Source organism: Zalophus californianus, chromosome 3 (genome assembly GCF_009762305.2).
Source record: "Zalophus californianus isolate mZalCal1 chromosome 3, mZalCal1.pri.v2, whole genome shotgun sequence".
Lineage (NCBI taxonomy): Eukaryota > Metazoa > Chordata > Mammalia > Carnivora > Otariidae > Zalophus > Zalophus californianus.
Window position 1 is genome coordinate 149,134,665 of NC_045597.1, and position 21,076 is coordinate 149,155,740.

The following is a 21,076-nucleotide window of genomic DNA, read 5'->3' on the forward strand; positions in this document are numbered from 1 at the left end:
ACACACATTTTGTATGTTATATGTGTTATATATTGTATTCATTCAATAAAGTAAGCTACAGAAAAAAAGTGTTATTAAAATCATAAGGAAGAGAAAATATATTTACAGTACTGTAAAAAAATCCATATATAAATAGACCCATGCAGTTCAAACCCATGTTGTTCAAGGGTCAAGTATATCTGTTTTTTTATTAAAAGATTTTATTTATTTATTTGACAGAGAGAGTGAAAGAACACAAGCAGGGGGAGCAGCAGAGGGAGAGGAAGAAGCAGGCCTCCTTCCAATCAGAGAGCCTGATGCTGGACTTGATCACAGGACCCTGGGATCATGACCTGAGCCGAAGGCAGATGCTTAACCATCTGAGCCACCCAGGTGCCCAAGGGTCAAGTATATTTGGTTCAATTGCACTTATTGTAGTTACTGGTATATTTTGTTTAAATGTAACATCCTGTTATATTTTTGCTGTTTGACCCATCTGATTTATATTCCATTTTACATCCTTTATTACTTTTTTGCTTTAAGTAACCATAGACTTTAGTTTTTTTTCTACTATCCTGATGTTTTAACAACCTTTAACAATGTTTAATGATTATGATAGAGATTCCATGTCATATCCCTGATTCACTGCTATTTAATATAGAAATTGGTACTTTTATCACTTCTCAGCAAAGACACTGGAACATTTTACTTCCACTTATCCTTTACCCTATTAAAAATTATTTTGTGTATTTTAAATTTTTAATATTCATGAAGGAGCAGAAATAAGCTACACCCAGTTTCCTTTACTTGAATTTGTGAATCTCAAAATTGTGATATAATATTTTGAGGTTTTGTTTTGTTTTATTAAATGCAGCAATAGCTGACTGGTAGAGATTTTGATACTAAAAGTAGTATGGTCCCATAACAGAAATCTGAAACATAATACATCAAGTCTGAGACTCAGCAATAAGGAGAAGCTGGCAGGGCTGCCACGTGACTTAGTAAATTCTGGAATCTCCTCAATGTATTTCTTGGTGAATTTGAATGCACTGTAGAAATTGTTATCACTAATATGAAATATGGGATTATGACTAAAATCCTCATATGGTTTGTTCTCTTGGTTTCTATAAGGATTATTTAATAATCTGATCCATATAAAACTGAACTCACTTTCAGTATTAAATGGAATGTATATTAGGCCTTGATCAGCATGAAGAAAACATAACCCTAAATTGTCCATTAGCCCTATGGCATAGTTTCAAGTTCATCAATAATCTATTTGAACTCATAATTACTAACATTATATCTTAGTCACCTTTCTACCTTTTTAGTTTTCCTTTAAATAACTGAGGCCAAATAATGCTATGCAATTAATAAAACAATGAAAGAGGTTATTCAAATAAATGACCCTTTAAAATCACTTGTATATATATTTCATACATTAGGCATGTGAATTCTTAGAATGTAGAAACTGAAGCTCCTCTTAAACTAGATAAACATTTTAAAATTATTCCTTTGTAAGCACAGTGTGAAAACTTTCCGATTTTTAAAAAAATTTTATTTTATTACGTTATGTTGGTCACCATACATTACATCATTAGTTTTTGATGTGGTGATCCACGATTCATTGTTTTCGTATAACACCCAGTGCTCCATGCAGAACGTTCCCTCCTTAATACCCATCACCAGGCTAACCCATCCCCCCACCCCCTCCCCTCTAGAACCCTCAGTTTGTTTCTCAGAGTCCATAGTCTCTCATGGTTCGTCTCCCCCTCTGACTTCCCCCCCTTCATTTTTCCCTTCCTTCTCCTAATGTCCTCCCTGCTATTCCTTATGTTCCACAAACAAGTGAAACCATATGATAATTGACTTTCTCTGCTTGACTTATTTCACTTAGCACAATCTCCTCCAGTCCCATCTGTGTTGATGTAAAAGTTGGGTATGTACAGATAAAGGGCTGGTATCCAAGATCTATAAAGAACTTCTCAAACTCAACACCCAAAAAACAAATAATCAAGTGAAAAAATGGGCAGAAGACATGAACAGACAGTTCTCCAAAGAAGACATACAAATGGCTAACAGACACATGAAAAAATGTTCATCATAATTAGCCACCAGGGAAATTCATATGAAAACTTTCCAATTTTTTACTGACATTAGTTTCTTTTAAAGAACTGAACAGATTCAGATATACGCATTAATAAGACAAAAATAGACAGTTGTTATAATGACTCCTCATTTATAGTGAAAAGGTAGTGTCTTGATAATAAAATAAAACTAAACAAAATTATAAAAGCAATAGCATTATTTTAAAAGAGTGAAGAAGAAAGTATTGCTTCAAAAGATAAAGAATATCACAAAATTTTAAATGGAGTCTAAATTTTAGAGGAAAGATGTATTTTTTTAGGAAAGAAATTATGTTTTAAAAAATCAGTTATCTTCCACTATCTGAACAAATTTTATATTGTTCTGTGTTGAATAACTGTTAAGGCAAATCTTTGACCTCTTTCCATTCCTTAAGTTTCTCTTGTTTAGTGACAGTGATGCAGAAATTCTAATTAACCTAATCAAAAGGCAGTTTGGGATGATGAATTTTGTCTACAGAAAAACTAGTGAAGCTGCACTGGTCAGAAAATGAGTCATTATCTAGTAAAAAAAAAATTAGTCAATAGGACAAGTTTCTATGTCAATAATATGCACAACATCTTTCAATAATTAAAGTTTCTTCCTTCCATTTCAGCAGATTTTACATTTCTGCCATCTGTTTGAAGTAGACAGTGTTGATATTTAAACAGCTCATGCACAGCATTTTTCACGTATAGATTTCCCTGAGTCATAAAGTGTCTTTAGCAGACAGCTAAATGGTTCACTGATGTTCAAGCCCTAGGCTTTAGGAGCAGTTCTCAGAAGAGAATATGGTGACTTGTGGTAGTCAAAATTGCCGTTAGCCAACTATTCCCATTTTCCTCCATCTCACCACCTTTCAGACTCATAATAGGATTGCACTCCTGTCTCATGTTTGGAAATAGCTAGGTACCTCGCCTTGGCCAATGAGTCACAAGTATTTAATTGCTGAAGCCAGGATTTGGTATTTACTTGCAACAGCAAGAACTCTTAGAGCCTTCCCCTTTTGTCTGACATTGAGGCCAAAATCCCGGTGCAACAGCAGCTCCTCCATCATCCTGAGTCCCTGAGTGATTGCAATAAGCAAAGATCCATGACAGACGGAGCATAAACAAGAAGTAAATCTTTGTTGTTTTATGCCTCTCAGATATTAGAGTTGTTTGCTACTGCAGCAATCCTTAGCTCTAGCCTGCATCACCCATGATTTTCAAACTGGGTTTCTATCCCTGAGAGTATAGTACTTTGTTTTGCACAGACACAGTAGCATATTGTTTTGATGGAGTGATATTTTGTGTCAAGGGCTCCAATATCAGGTGAATTTACTGTCCCCAAAGCACCTATATATCTTTTTTTTTTTTTACATTAGTTCAGCTTCTTGTTTCTTTGTACCGAGAAAAGTTAAATTTTTGAATAGTAGGCTTAGTGCAGTCTTGCTTTAAGTGTGGTCTATCATCAACAGCACCAAGATTAATGAGTTTGCTTATTAAAATATAAATTCTCCCAAACCTCAAGCCAGAACTATTGAATTTGAATCACAAGAGTTGAAATTGTACAGAAAATCAGCATTTTAAACATGTTCTCCACCTGTTTCTAGTATATACCAATGTTTGAGAATCACAGCATTATGGAATATTTATACAAAAAAAAGATCACACTTATTTAGAGCACTAAAGTATCAGCCAACTTGTGTAATTTCTGGTATTAAGAGGACTGATGATTGATAAACTTATAAAACTGGGTCAATAAACAGTATTTTATATGCCAAATGGGCTATCTTTCTTTTCATAGTCCTGAAAGCTTGGAACAGTTTTGTCTGTTTTTTTTCCTACAGGCTAATTGTTAAATTGTTTCTGTGTCTTTCTGTATCCAAAGAATTCAAAATGGTGACCATGTCGAATTTACATAAAAATATAATCAGATCTGTTGTAGAGTCATTTTTCAGGTTTTTTTCACTGTGGGTTGTCAAATTCTTAAGACAATCGTATCATTTTCATTGTATGAGATGTAATAAGTTGCTCCTCATCCTTAAATTCTCAGAATAGTTTAGGGACTACAGTATGATGTCATCATCCAAATTGGTGTTGATCTACCATGGCAAAGTTGGAAAAATTATTTTGTTTATTATACAAATCAGATTATGATTTTATCATAATTGTACTACACATTTGCAAGTAGAATCTACATTATTTACACCTTTGATGTCTACTGGTCTCAAAGACATCATTTTCAACTAGCATGAGATCGACTAGTGATATTTTATTGGTGGGGAAAACAAATGTTCATGCGGTATATTTTTGCAGTTTGGTTAGGATATTGTGATAAAGACAGATATAGTCTATTTACATATGTTATATATTGCCATTCTAAGATATTTTAAAGGGAAGTAGGGGTGCCAAGGTGGCTCAGTGGTTAAGCGTCTGTGTTCGGCTCACGTCATGATCCCAAGGGTCCTGGGATCAAGCCCCACACTGGGTTCCCTGCTCTGCGGGAAGCCTGCTTCTCCCTCTCCCATTCCCGCTGCTTGTGTTCCCTCTCTTGCTGTGTCTCTCTCTGTCAAATAAATAGAATCTTAAAAAAAAAAAAATAAAGGGAAGTAATCAATAGCTAAGTGAATCTATTTAAGTGAACCTGAGAAAAAAATCAAGGTGCCTCTATAAATATCTCTCAAATAAGCATCCGGATGGAGTTGTCATCCTTTCTTGTGTAACAGCATAATAGTCAACACTATTTTTAAAAATGCTTTATGTAAGTTATGTCACATATTTTTCATGATGACTCTATGAAATGTGTACTATTTCTATCTCCATTTTATACATGGGGAAACTGAGGCTCAGAGACATTAAGTAAATGTGTCAGTTGGTTTATTTTTTCACTGTTCAGCTTAGTGAATGACTTTTCCCTAATCAGATTGTAAACTAATAGAAGAATTATTCTATAGATGATCACTGATGATTTGTATTGGCAGTTTTAATGTTACATTAAATACATAGAAGTGCACACTTTTTCTACACAAGAAAATTGTACAAATACATTCCAGATAAAAGTTAGTAAAAAAACGTCTTTCTGGTCATGTTTTACAGGAACACTGATCATACAGTATGAATTTATTTTTTAATGATTTACTGATTGATTCTTCTGAACATGTAACAAATACATATAAAGAATTCCTGTAATGTACCAGACAATGTTTTACGCATTTAGATATACACCAGTGAACAACAGTCTTTCCCTCAAGGATTTTATATTCTAAAGAGGCAGTGATCAGTGAAGGCAGATATTAATGATACACATAATTAATTATATCTGTTGCATGTTACAAAATTATAAAAACTATAAAAAGGAAGAAAAGCACAGCAGGGCATACTGAATTAGGAATACTGTGGGTGGGAGGTGACATTGAAATTTTAAATTAGAGTGCTCCAGAAGGTGCCACTGATGGTGAACACTGAGCAAAGACTTGAAACAGGCTTGGAGAAACAGGTTCTATGAAAATGTTAAATGTCTGGTCCTATCAAAACTAATAAGGCATATTTAAATATATTTAAATACTACCATCTCTCTATCTCATAAATTCTTATATGCATTGCCTCTCACAATTTAACCTCTCTAAAATAAGAATACATGTTACCAAAGTTTGTCGTTTATAAGATTACAATTCCTAATTGGATAAGGGGCTGACATAACATGGTTGTGTGAAAAATTCTGTTGATTGTGGTAACAATAAGAGCGAGCCAGGGATGCCTGGGTGGCTCAGTAGGTTAAGCATCTGCCTTCCACTCAGGTCATGATCCCAGCATCCTGGGACGGAGCCATATTGAGCTCCCCATTCCGTGGGAAGCCTAAGCCTGCTTCTCCCTCTCACTCTGCCTGCCACTCCCCCTGCTTGTGTGTGCTCTCCCTCCCACTCTCTCTGTCAAATAAATAAATAAAATCTTAAAAAAATAAAAAGCCAGCATGAGAGTATCTTAGAGTCCCTAAAATATGGGTGTTTCAATCCAATATATGTGAGTTGATGTCATAGCTCAGTAGTTCAGTAAAGAAGCTTTGGATCTAGATCTAAGGGTTTGCACTCTGGCTTAGCCATTTATTTGTTGTATGATAACTGCTGAGTTATTTAACCTCTCTGTACTTATCTCCTTATTAGTAAAAAGAGGTAATAATGGTATTTATGTCACAACATTGTTATGAAGACTACAATACATATAAATTCAAAGCCCTTTAAAGTCTCTGGCACATAGTAAGTGCTTTACATGTGCTGGCTGAACTCACCCTCTCTCACAACCTGAAAAATAAAATCTTGCATCCAGCAAATTAGAATTATGATTTTCCTCGGAATATTTTCACTTCAATGGAAGCATCATTTCATATAATTATCTTTTTATACTTGGGGAAATTTACAGAGGACTTTTTATTTTCTATAATTGTTTTGTAAAGTTTTGGTTAGTACTTTAAAGTTTTATGTTCATGAACATACTCTTAAATTGATTGTTTTTTGAGGAGAAGATTGGGTCTGTATCATCTATGGCCTGAAGGATGCAAAATTTTTAATGAAGGTAGTATTTATGGGAGTAAAATATTTTATGAATGGAAAACAAATAGCTAGCTGAAAATAAATGGACATTAAAGTGACTACAAAATAAGGTATCTGAGACAAGATACCAAGGTAAGTTAGCTATCGAACTTTTTTCATGAACTAAATGCTAACATGTTTCTTTTAAATAATTCAATCCAAAATATATAAAGCGATTAAAATAAATCAGAGACTTCTGCATTTCTTATTCACTTAGGTATCTTTCCTGTGATTCTAAAAATGCATGAATCACTTGGTCAATGTTGACAGACATTCCATTAAGAAGTCTTGGTATTCATGATAGGTATTTATATCTAGATTTAAAAAACCTATGACAAGAAAAATATTATTTCCATTAGAACATGCCTGTTTAATAAATCATTTTTTATTTTATCATATAATTATTTATTGGGGGGGACAGGCTCAGAGAAATTGAGAAATGACTTAGTCACATTAAAGGAAATCAAGTATTCCTATCAGGAAATTTATAAACTTCATATAATAATACCATGTTAGGAAATTATGCCATAGTTTAGGATTATAATATTCTATATATTTCAAATGAATGCAATTTCATTTATAATCTCAAGTGAAGCACAGTATCTAGAACAAAAAATGGTTACTTTTAATCTTAAGTATTAATACATATCTTTGACTAATAGTGAAAATATTACTTTTATTTCTCTAACATTTAGGGTAGGAATTCCTAGTCAGAAAATAAAACTAAAAGGCAACTAGTAGCAAGAATCAGCAGTGAATACAAAATGTTTACAATGCTTTTGCTTTTAAAATATTTCCAGGAAACTGGGGCACCTGGGTGGCTCAGTCAGTTAAGTCTTCTTTCTGCTCAGGTCATGATCCCAGGGTCCTGAGATTGAGCCCCACATTGGGCTTCCTGCTCAGTGGGGAGCCTGCTTCTGCCTCTCCCTCTGCCTACTGCTTGCCTACTTGTGCTCCCTCCCTCCCTCTCTCTCTCTCAAATAAATAAATAAAAGAATCTTTAAAAAAATATTTCCAGGAAACCATGCCGCCAACCTGTCCACAACAATGGACAACTGTAATCCTCAGGATGCCTTTCATTATTTCTTAAATATCACAGAGTGTGATTTCTCTGACAACTCATAAAAATAGAGTAAAAAGTAAAAGTCTCATAGGTGTTAGTACTTGTAGGGATTTGTGTCTCCTTCTTTACATCGTTTTCTCCACGTAAGTAAGGAAATGGGTAGAATTTTTTTGCCTACATAAAATGCCATATATTATATCCATAAAACAATGCAAGTTCTGTGTTTGTAATGTCTGCCTCAGTCTATGAAAATCCGATTCGAAAATATCAAATTGCAAATTGAGATGTTTTAACTTTTTAAAGTATCCTCACAGGTTTTCTTTAGACAATTCTTTTTCAACATTCACATTAGAACTCATTTTCTCTCACTTCTTTGACCCCCACCTCAGTCATTTTTCACGTAAATGTTCATGGACATAATGGATTTTATCAACCAATATAGATTTCAGCAGCTAATACAAGCAGACATAAAACTTAAAAATTTGAGTTGATTGTATGTGGTGTACCTCACTAATAACAAAATGAACACTGACCGACACGCAGAACCAGGATGACGTCTGACATGTAAATCCGACAGACGACGTTGGATTGGCGGCTCTGACGGTGTCAGATGCACGGGTCTAACAGTCGTAAGTGCGGGTCGGATCGATGACGTGAGACGCGCGGAACTAACGAACCATGTCGTGAGTGCGGGTCTGACCTACGACGTCAGAAGCGCGGGTCCGGAACACACAGCGTTGTAAGTGAGGATGTGACTGACAGAAGACGTGGACTGCGCGCGTCCAGGAGGTGACCTGCCGAAGGTCAGTCCGAGAGACAACTCGTGGAGGGCAGAGCAAAGACAGCACTGGCGGAGCACGCACTATGCAAAGAACACCATAATCTAAGGAACTAACCTCATGGACCCCTGTCTGGAATAAGGTGAGGGTACTTGTATGGGGTGCGGGAGCCACTGAAAGTTGTCTGAGCTCACAGAGTGGCAGCGAAGGGGGGCTATGGAAGGAAACACGAAGAGCTGCCTTTTTGGCAACCAGCGGCCTGTGAATGTGGCTTGGAAGAGGGGCCTCTAGAAGCTACTAGCCATTTTAGGTCTTTGAGAGCTGAAGAGGGTTAAAGTACCAGCCACACCCAGAGGGACGGATAGAGGGAGGGAAAAAGGAAGCAGGGTGGAGGGGGTGGAGGGAAGGAAGATAAGGGGGGTAGAGAGGGAGAGAGGAAAGGAAGATCTATTGTAAACCAAAGGAGGATGAAGAGTACACAGCAGAATAATGTTGCCGTGGATGAAAGGAAGCTCATGCCATGCAGTTGTCTCTGGGCTTAAGGAACTGAATGATGCACAGTCTGTATGCATAATGATCTTATGGAAGAGACACAAGGTTCAAGGGTGAAATAAGAAGACAATAGAAGATGAAAAAGGAGTGGTGCTCAAGAAAGAGGAGGAAGAAAAACATTAAAACAAAAAGTGAGGTCAGGGGCACCTGGGTGGCTCAGGTTGGTTAAGTGTGTGACTCTTGATTTCAGCTCAGGTCTTGATCTCAGGGTCGTGGGTTCCGCACTGGGTGTGGAGCCTACTTAAAAAAAAAAAAAGAAAGAAAGAAAGAAAAAATGAGCTCATATTAACTACAGGAAGAGGGGGAAGGATATGTATGAAAACAAAGCAACAGGGGGAATGTGTTTGAAAAGTTAACTGAACAAAAATAATTTTAAGAAGAATAAAATAAAAATAATTGATGTGGAAGCAAAAGGAGATACAAGATATTAAGTTTGTGTCCTTAAAGAAGAGAAAATAAATGAAGTAAAATACCCAGAGAGATAACTTAAGAGAGCTTTCCTGAAATCAAGGAAGTGTGGATCCACATATTGAAAGGTTGTAGTATATTCCAGAGATAGTCAGTATGGGTTTAACAATCTCAAGATGTGTCCTAATTTTATGAGCCTTTGAAGAAAAAGAAACACTCCTCTAAACCTCAGGCAATAATAATAACAGCAAAAATAACAACAGCAAATATTAAGGGGAAAATTCAGATACCTTCAGACTTTCCCAAACAAAATGAAACATTTGAAATGTAGCCATTGTGTCTGAATGGAAGTAAGTGCAGGAAAGAGAGAGCAATGTGGGGTAAATTAAGAGGCAAGCAGGATCCAGATCATATATGGGATTATATAATATATAATATGGGATTTAGATTTTAATTCTAAGTGCAGTGAAAAGGATTTGGGAGATCCTGTTGCAGTGATCTAGGTGAGAGATAGTAGTGATGGGGACTAGGGTGAAGGCAAGAGCTATGGAGAGAAATGGTTGGATTCAGGACATGTTTTGGCAGTAGAAGCAACAGGACTTGCTTACTGTGGGTGTGGCAATATGGAGAGCAGGGTAAGAGAAAGCATGGGAGCGAGCAGGTTTTCGAATTGAGTGGCTAGGTTGTCATAGTGCCATTTAACTGAGATGTAGAGTCTGGAGAAGGAGCAGTGTTAAGGGTAAAGAGTTTGGTTTTGGACATGTTAAACTTGAGAAGTTAGGAGTTAAGATAATTAATAGCTGATATTCTCCTATGAACCTGTTAATGACAAGGGACGTTTTTCTAAACAGAACAGATATGACTCAGTATACATAAGTGAGATGGATGGAGTTTCCTACTAGAAATCATGGTTTTATATTGAGTAGGCCCTGTTAGTGGGAAATTCAGGAAAGAGACCAGTCTGAAACAAAACAGATGTATGAGTTGTTGGAAGGAAACCATTGCTTTGACAGCATGGTGGTCCCTGGTGACTTTGACAAGAGTAGTTTCGATAGTGAAGTGGGCACTTGGCTGAAGAAGGTGAAGGGGAGCACAGGAGATCAGGATGCAGAGGTGGTCATCATAGTTTGATCAAGCAGAGATAAGAAGTGGGGTGGTAGCTAGAGAGAGATGAGGGATCAAAGAGAGTCTTATCATTTTTAAAGATGGTGCATATTGAGGCATATTTATATACTAGTAGGACTGATCCAGTGTAGAAGGAGAAGTTGATAGTGTAATAGAGGAAAGAGTTACTAGAGAGGGGCTTTTGAAAGGCAGGAAGAGGTGAGATGCAGGGTTCAAGTGAGAGATTGGATTCCGAGAGGGGAAGGGACACATCAAACATTGCACCAAGAAGCAACCTGGACATGGGTGCACAGATAGGTAAGTTGAAGATTTGGTGGTAAGAAGCTGAGGAAACTATTATCTACTGCTTCTGTTTTCTCCATGAAATATGAGTCCAGTTTGTGAGCTGAGAATGGGAGAAGGGAGGGGATATGAGAAGCTTGAAGAGTGAAGCAAAAGTGTGAAATCTTTGTTTCTGAGAATAGAAATAAAGTTTACTTGGGAAGCTCAGTGGTGCAATTTGAGATCTGAAGACTTGAATTTACACTGAGACCAGTCAGCACAATGTGTGCTTTTCTTGTAGGTACACACAACTCTGGGGGCAGGTGCGGGTTAAGTTGGGTTTAAATTTAGTTGGTTTTGCCTAGTGAATACAATGGAATGAAAAGAAAGAAAGGGAGTTAATGATGGTTGAGAAGATGAGCGAGGAGGATTGAGGGCACAAGAGAAATAATGGACAGTGAGAACATGGTAGACCTGATGTTTTCATAGGGACAAGGTCAAAGAAATTCTGAACAAAAGTTACTATATCATATGTGAATGATCAGAAAGTGGAATAGTTGCAAACAAGATGTTGGAGGTGGAGTAGTTATTAAGATGGCAAGATCTCAGGAGGTGGAGTGAGGGTAAATGTCACTGGAGGGGATGATGTCAAGGAATGAAAACCAAGGAATAGAAAGGGCCATCCATGTTTCACTTGCAGTATGTTCCCAAACAGACAAAACTCAGGTATGGTGTTAGATGTCAAGATAGTGGTTATTTGGGGGAAGAAGGAAGGACAATGACTGGGAGGGGCATATGGGGAGTTTTCTGGGAGCTGGTGTTCTGTGTCTTGATCCAGGTGCTGGTTGTGTTCACTTTGTGAAAGTTCATTAAGCTGTTACTTTATGATTTGTGCACTTTCTTCTATATTTATTATAATTCAATACAGAATTAAAAATATAAACAAAGAATGAAAAAAATTATAAAATCAAGTTTCATCAAAGATACAGATCACCTTCAATAGAAACTGTTGTTTTCTTTCCATGCATTTTTGGATAAAGTGCTAATATAAACTTTAAAAGTACTTACTCAAAAATTAAATTAGCTAAAAATGTTTAAGATGAATAAAATAAATGAAATATTAGAGAGGTACTTAAAAAAATTCAGGGGAGGAACATTTTTAAAAAATATAAATTGTAGTGAGTCTTACTGGCTTTTCTGTAGACCAGTAATATGTTTAAGCAGTAGACTAAAATTCTTGGGAAAAATCTGAAGGAACTGAAAAGGATATGTGAAAACTCACAGAATTATTACTTGCCTTGAAATAAGAACCTATGAGGAAAAATTACCTATTTTGATTATGCCAGATAGACTATTTGGGAGGTAAATTCTGAATACATATATGATAAAAAGACATGATAGAAAGATATAACAGTAATGATAATTCTTCTGTTTTTCTGTTGGGAATTTAATTCTGATGCAGTAGGATTCTTATAATAATAATTTTGGCATCATATGTATAAGGATATAAGAGGTACGATTTATATACTGGAAGAATCAACTAAGAGAAATGAAATGAATTCTCTGGCAGTTTAAGGGTGATTTCATATCACTGTAATCTTGGGATGCAAGCACATGCCATAATCTGCAGTTGAAAATATTTTCTGTGGTCAGTAATTCTTCTAGATCTTGACTCAGAGTCCACATCTGAACAAGGCTGGAACACATCTTTATATTATATCTTTCTTTTTCTTGCCAGCTCTGCAAGAGTTAGATATTGAAAACCTATGTAACATTTCTGAGATATGTCACTCCAAGAACATTCCTGGATACCTAATGAAATCATGTTATGTGTGTGCACACACAAAAACTCACAGACAGTATTATTTGGAGATTGTCTTTAGTTAATAAATGAGCACATCACTATACTGAACCTGAATAAAATATTGGAGAAATAGAAAGTATGCTTTTGTTACAAAGACTTTAGAGAGTACACACACACACACACACACACACATACACCCCTAACGAAAAATAAAAAGCAAAAGATAATAATCTTTATAAAATGTACAGACACTGAGATTTTCAGAATAAGGAAGTCTGTGTACTATAAGAAAGAAGGATTAGTGAAGCATAGGCTTCTTAAAATATAAACAAAATTTGGAAGAGAGGAATTTTTAGACAGAGGAGTATATTCTATGTTCAGTGACTCATGGGAAGGAATAATCAAGATTTCAGTGTTAGGTGATAAGGAAATCGGTTGGCAGGGGCAATTAAAATAAGATAAATAGTAAATGGAAACCAAGTTAAATATATATATATATATATATATATATATATATATATATGCTATGATAAATAAAAACCAGGCATTTTACTCAATGGGCAACTCTCCCAAAAGAAAACCAAATATAATTAAGACTAAAGGAATGAAACCTAAAAAAGTAGACAACTTCAAATGTGAATATCCACTGAAATAAAGACCTTTTCTCTAATTAAATATTGTAAACATATTTTTTAAAATTAAATTCTATTAAAAGTAATAAATATGTATGTTGCATCCCTTGTACTTATTTTATTTATCTTATAACTGGAAGTTTGTACCTTTTGACCACAACATGATGAATATGGTTAACATTGCTGTATGGTATATATGAAAGTTGTTAAGAGAGTAGATCTTCAGAGTTCTCATCACAAGGATGATGTATTTTTTTCTTTTTTTGTTGTATATATGAGATCATGGATGTTATCTCAACTTACTGTGGTAATAATTTCACAATAAATATAAGTCAAATCATTATGCTGTGCACTTTAAACTTATACACTTATATTAAAAAAATTAAGAAATATGTGAATATTGATTAAAATTATATACTAAGTGGATTTGTATTTGGAATGATCACTAATATTTAGTTTATTAAAATATGTTATATAATCCTAACTCTGTTTTTGGCCTCGTTACTTTCTATTGTACTAATAATTGGACAATACTTTCAATAATTTTTGACAAAGCAATATTCTATGTTAATGCTAAGAAAAATATTAACTTATTTTATAGTTTAAAGTAAATATGTTTATTGAAGTTGTAGAGAAATGTTAGAGACATGTCCAGTTTGCATTAAAGCTACAGTATTACTTCAAATCATCCTACAGTATGCCCAACAGACATTCAGATAGCTGCAAGGTCTTCCTGCAGTATGAATGCTCCCATTTTTATTATGTCTCCTATTGCCCATGGGTTTTAAGTCTATTTGAATAATGACATCTAATCTCAGCTACTTTAACCAAGTAAATGAAATGTCAAATTTCAATTTAAATTGAGATCCATCGTCCATGAGAAAAAAGAGTATTATAAATAATTCCAGGAGTAAAAGTATCAAAATATTTATCATACAGAGTCATTGTAGATGTGATTTAAAATAAAATGCCAATGAAGTATAGCTTCCTTTTTCTACCATCATTGTCTGGGAATGAAAATTGAAAGCAAACTATTTTTTTAGATTAAAATTTATAGCGATTTCTTTATTGTAACTCACTAGGGAGCAAGTTAAAATCTTGAGATAAATATCAAAATGGAATCAATTTCTTGGCTTTATATCTACTAAATATGTCACATTTGCATTGTTCTCTTCATTCCAAAGTCATTATTAAATTTTTAGACAACTAGTCATATTAATAAAAAGTAAATATACTATTATGAACAATATTCAAAATCACAAGAAACATAAATATGACTGGAATTACTTAATTTTTCATATTTACTTTAAAACTATAAAAATGTAGTTCTATACCGTCAAGTCTGATTCTCTGACATGATCTCTTATATCTGTAGAGCTCAACATTTTATCGATTTTCACCCAGTGGGTAATGGTACTTCTGATTTTTCTGCCACCAACCCAGTGTGTGGTCACCGCCAGTAAGGTTTAAGCTTGGTAGTGAACAAGGTAATCCCTCTATTTCAGCAAGTCACCTTTTTTTGGTTCTTTTTATTTATTCACTGTACATTTAATGGCATCAATTTGGTGCCATACACAGCGGAAATACCTTATATATCAGAATAGAGATAGAAAATGAACAAGTGAACAACTACATGATATAATTTCACATTGTGATGACTGCTGTTAGGATAGTTACCTCTGTTTTTGATAAGACCCTGGGGTATTGTGCTACACATTGAATGGTCTATTGAACTATATTAGATGAGATGGTGGTAAATATATGGTTTAAAACCTGAATATTGGAAAGGGAATGGGTTAAGTGAAGTATAAGAGAGTAGGAGCATTTCAGGAGAGACAACAGATAAAAAGGCCCCAAAACAGGAAAGAACTTGGGGGATATATTATTCAAACAGCTTTGAGGCTGGTCCTCAGGAAAACCTTTAGAGCAGTTTAAATCTTATACTGTAGGGGGAGTGATTTCCTGCTTGAGCATACCATTCCCTGAAATACAGTAAACTTGCTGGGGCAGTGATGGACAAACAATCATTAAACCAATTATCTATTGGTATCTTTCTCCTCTTCAGTATTTCACTCCCATGTGTGCCTGTTCTCTTTACTTCTATTCCCCTTGGTTACTATCCTCTCCCTCTTCCAGATGGAACATTTGAAATGTGCAACAGAACATCAAAGAACCTTGTTGGCCAACCTGCCTGTCATACAGTGTATTCTGTGAGAAACAGTGAGATACTGAATGGAACAGGTGAGTCAAATTATGTCTGTTAAAAAATTTACCTGAGAGATGTGCCACTTATTTATATTTTTGCTCATCCCATGAGGGATTAGAGGAGATATAAAGGCCATTTTCCTGATCATCTGATTGCCCAAGGTCATATAACTGATTTTAGGCTTCCACCCAGAGGTTGATAAAGGCAGAAAGATGACGTGCCCTTCAAATTTTTACACGCAAGAAAAGTAAAACTTGTTAGAGTCTATTAAAAGGTTAGATTGGGAAAGAGAGTTATTTGCATAATGAAACATTAAGAATTTATTTTTAGATTCAAACAGATTATGCTATTTTTGACCCCAATTAACATAATTAATCAAGAGTGGACTGCATTTCTTGTACATAACACATTTTACTGATAGTGCTTGTAAGTGGTCAGTGGACATTGGTTACTGGCAGTAATACTGCCTTTAACAGATCTATGACTATTTTTTTTTTCTGTGTGGTGAGTCCTATGAATTAGAATGGTGCTATTAAACATGGATAAATCTACTGTTGCAATGGTATTGGTGAGGGGAGGCCAAGAGTGATCAGATTATTGGCATCTTTGTGAAATCTGTTTCTTAAATTTTTTGGTCAATTTATTAGGAGATGATTAAAGGCTTCACATAAGTTACATATTAAAGAGATTGGACTTATTAGCTAAAATCCAATGCATTCAATCATGATGAGGAAAATACAATTTGAGGTATGAAAGCATTTTTCACCTCTATTTAAGACTGTTTTTTATGGTGTCAGGTCCCATGTTTGAGTAAGGAACAAGGACTCAGAAGCAAAAAGTTTTGAAATTGTTTAATTATTTCATCTGAATGTGACAGCACTTAGAGAAATATTCATTTTCTTTTATAATGTCTATCTTTGTAGTAACAAGGACACATGTATTAATCAGTGCCCATCATACTTAGGCTGTCCTGGACTAAACTAAAAAAAAGTATAAACAGATGTGCAAAAAGAGTCAAATTACATCTTCCATCATCTACAGTTCTTTTCCTTAATCCAATTAAATTGTATATTTAATGTATGGCAGGTCACTGTGTAATTTTATCTTTACTCATTACTACATAGTAAAAATATTAAATATCTGTTATCAAGGATTAAATTATATAAACTACTTAATTCTTTATAATTATATCTTATCATGTAATTAAACATATACATATATTACTAGTAATAAATCTTATATGTTGAAAATATAAATATATTTATAATAGCCCCTAATGATAGAAAAATTAATGGAGAAATATCAGAGAATATCAATGTCATAATTTAAAAGCTTCTGTAATGTATTTATGAGGGTATATTTATACACAAATACATGTGTAACATATGGAATTATGAATTCAGGAAACAATATATAATGTACATATTATTTTCAAGTATATTTGAAATATTTATAGTATTTAACATATAGAAGTCAGCAAAATGAATCTTAATACATTAAAAATATGTTATATTTTCTGGAAAAAGGCAATACAAAGAGATGAACTAGATACACATAGTTTATTTTCCATTACAAGTGAAAAAATGTATTCTACACATATCTTCAGTTAAAGAGGAAATAATAAAAATAATAAGCTATTTAAATTGAATTGTAGTAAATAACAAAATGTATATAAGGGGCCAATACAGTTCTCAGAGAATAATGTATATTCTTAAATTTAAGAAGCTCAAAAATAATAACCAGAATTAAAAAACAAACTCAAAAGACTAGAAGGAAGCAAATAAAAAAGATAAAGGTAACTGATAAAAATTAGGAAGCTTTGGTTCATAAAACCAAATGATTGGCAACATTGTATGAACTGTCATAGACCTTTACAGAATTTTGTATGACACATTAACCTTTTAGAAGTTTAGTGTTCCCTGATATCAAAAACAGACAAGCACACAGGAGAAATGTAGACTGATTTTATTTTTGAAAATAGAAACAAAAATCATATGTGATTTAATAACACTTCCTGTATTTCCCATCCTCATTCTCCTTGGGCTGTCAGGTTAGGGAGGGCATGTTCTTCTCATAGCAGAAGCAGAGCACATGAGGGCAAGTGAAAACAATAAATCTTATAGTTTAGGGTCCAAAAGGGTACAGACTAATTTCCACCTACTGGCTATTGGTTAAAACTGTCAAAACAAAAACAGGCACAAGCAAACAAACAAAAACAAACAAAACCCTAGTGGCATGCCTAGCCCAAAGTCAGGGGGTAGGGAAATAAATTTCTCTATAATGAGGCCATGGAAAGAGTGTGGATGTATGGCAAATTGAAAGATCAGGCCAATTAATTCGTTTAGCTACAGAGCCTCATCATTAGAAAATAACCTTCATTAATAGATGAGAATAGAAAAGCATATAGCCAACTAAATAAATGTTCAAAAAGCATTTGCTAACATTTAACATACATTTATAACAAATTACGTATTAGGAATGTCTTAATTTCAAAATGGTGCCTACCAGAAATCTACCATGGATAGACAACTTAATATTGACACATTAGAAACATTCCTATTAAAATTGAGAGAAAAGGCAAGGATATTGGCTCTCACAGCTTTAACATTTTACCAGAGTTCAGCCAATACCATAAATATAGAAAAAAAAAAAAAGAGTTTGAGGACAATGTAATAATGGTGTAGAACAATGCTTTATCCAAGGTCAGTTCCTTCCTGGGGTGGCAGGGATCCAGTGGTTGATTCTGACACCAAACAACTTTTACAGGCCATTTTGGCATCAGATCTCCCCGGTGGGGTTAGAGGAGACTTTTGGACCTGATTGCAACTCTGCTTCCTTTTCTGAACAACTCTGCCTCCTTCCTTTACACTACATGTTTAGTTCCTGATAAACATTCTGTACACAAACCTTTGCCTCAGAGTTTGTTTTCCAGAAAACACAACCTGCCACGTACCATAAAACTTTAAGTATGGAATAGCTATACTTGAGATACTATTTTTATTTCTTTTTTAGGGAGAAAGGGCTCCAACTTTTTGGTCTGGTCTAGAATTAAAATATGCCTCCAATGATCTGATTTAAAATTTTCTTCTATACATTCCTCCTCCATTTTAATAATAATGGATAAAAATAAAAATCATTCAATAGAATGCTTTTTCATTAGCTGAAGAATGTGTGACTGGGTGTACTGATTAGGTTCAGAGCTTTTAACAGGCTTCTTCCAAGTCTCATTAATCTGAGAAGTAGAACATCAGTATAACCTACCATCTCCTAGACTAGTTTTCAACAGTCACTAAACTATTTAATAATCTAGTACACATTCCTTTTATCAGTAATATGTCCAGAATGACAGCCCAACACTAAGCTAATTCAATCTTAAAGAATTTTATTACTGTTAATTTCAAGACACTACTGCTTTATATCAAGCTTTTCCATGAAATAGGTCTGGATTTGGGATTAGGCCACCTGAGTCTACGACCCGGTTCTTTCCTTTACTAGACAATGTGATCTTTGATAACTCATGGAATCTATGCTTTACTTATTTAAATCTGCTTGGTTATAAAGAGTATTTTCTCATATAATATAAAATATATATAATACAATATAAAGTATATAAATATAGTTATTATTAAAAACATAAAATAACAAGCTAAACAATAGATTTTTAATGGTTATGATAATTATGTGAATTACCTTGGAAAAATTACCAAATCTATAAAATGTTAATTATATCAGTACTTATATCATTGAGCTGTGGCAGGGATTAAATATAAAACACAAATAACATTACATTACATTATATCGGTGCTCAATAAAAGTTACCTGTCATTAGTATAAAGTTGTAAGGGGTAGGGGAGTGTCTATCTTAAAGAATGAGTAAATGACTCCATTTCAGTTGTCAGTAACCATCAGCTCCCACCCCCCCACCAAAATAAGGTGAAGACAAAATAAATGTAGAAGAAGAATTTTTCCATTGGACATTCTTTCCTGCTTTGTCAAAGATTAGTTGACCATAGAGTTGAGGGTCCATTTCTGGGCTCTCTATTCTGTTCCATTGATCTATGTGTCTGTTTTTGTGCCATTACCATACTGTCTTGATGATGACAGCTTTGTAATAGAGCTTGAAGTCTGGATTTGCGATGCTACCAGCTTTGCTTTTCTTTTTCAACATTCCTCTGGCTATTCGGGGTCTTTTCTGGTTCCATACAAATGATATGAGGAATTCTTAATCTCAGGAAACAAACTGAGGTTGCTGGAGTTGGGGGGAGGGATGGGGTGGCTGTGTGATACACATTGGGGAGGGTATGTACTATGGTGAGCGCTGTGAATTGTGTTGTTGAATCACAGATCTGTACCTGTGAATCAAATAATACATTATATGTTAAAAAAAAAAAGAAGAAGATAGCAGGAAGGGAAGAATGAAGGAGGGAAAATCGGAGGGGGAGACGAACCATGAGAGGCTATGGACTCTGAGAAACCAATTGAGGGTTCTAGAGGGGAGGGGGGGTCAGAGGATGGGTTAGCCTGGTGATGGGTATTGAGGAGGGTGTGTTCTGCGTGGAGCACTGGGTGTTGTGCACAAACAATGAATCATGGAACACTACATCAAAAACTAATGATGTAATGTATGGTGATTAACATAACAATTAAAAATTAAAAAAATATATTTAAAAAAAATAAAAGGACTATACTAGGCCCATAGGGAAATATAGTCATCTTTTGTGTAACTAAAAGAGGCTGATAATTGTGGAGAACTAGAAAAAACATTTTCCATTCACTACAAAGCAGCAATGTGGTCTCCTATTGTTGGGTCTAATTTATTAAGAAAAGCTGGAAATGTACATTTTATGTAAATTTCAGACTTTTCTATCATTGTCAGTTGATTCAATTTTTTTTCATAAACACTGCTGTGTTGACAAATCTGCATTTAGTTTGTGAGAAAGAAGTTTGCTGCTCTTGGTCTAATAAAGCAACCAGAATTATTTGCACTCTTTTCCTGCCTTACCTGCAAAAATATTTAATATTTCAAGTATTCTTGTATATCTCTATCATACATACACTTTAACCTGAATCATAATATGCACATAAACTTAATTCACAGAGATTTATCTTGTTGTACTGTATTATGGTCTAAAATGTAGGTTGTTGACATTTCTTTCATGAAGCAAATTATCTCCTCAGGCAAGTATATTCAAATACGTGGAGCTAAGTATTTATGTACATGATATAGGATGAGGAATGGGTGAGGTCCAAAGGGAAATGAGGGTGGCCTTTGATAACAAAGTGAGTCCAAGGTTTCTGATCTTGTGCTCTGATCTCATCCAGCTCTGCTGATATCATAACTGGAAAAGTATGGGTGGACTATTTAATAAAACAGAAGGAACCTCAAAATATTTCAGTCTTCTAAAAATTATTTTGACTTTGGCACCTTTTAAATAGCAGAGCCTTGGGACAGAGCTCTTTTTGTTCTAGCCACCATGACTCCTAGAGTACAGCATTTTACACTTCAGTTAACTCTCATAATTTATTATTCCTAAGTAATATGTCTAACTGACATATCATCAAATATTTTTGAA

At 34.6% G+C, this 21,076-nt stretch overlaps 1 long non-coding RNA gene across 1 annotated transcript in view; it reads left to right on the plus strand.

Annotated features, from left to right (window-relative positions):
* Positions 1–8,466: 8,466 nt before the first annotated feature.
* Positions 8,467–21,076, plus strand: part of LOC113919285 — a 62,729-nt gene continuing 50,119 nt past the window's right edge. Inside the window, exons 1-2 of the long non-coding RNA XR_003518935.1 lie at positions 8,467–8,657; positions 15,434–15,538. This is a non-coding gene — a long non-coding RNA (uncharacterized LOC113919285). The remainder of the gene's footprint in view (positions 8,658–15,433; positions 15,539–21,076) is intronic.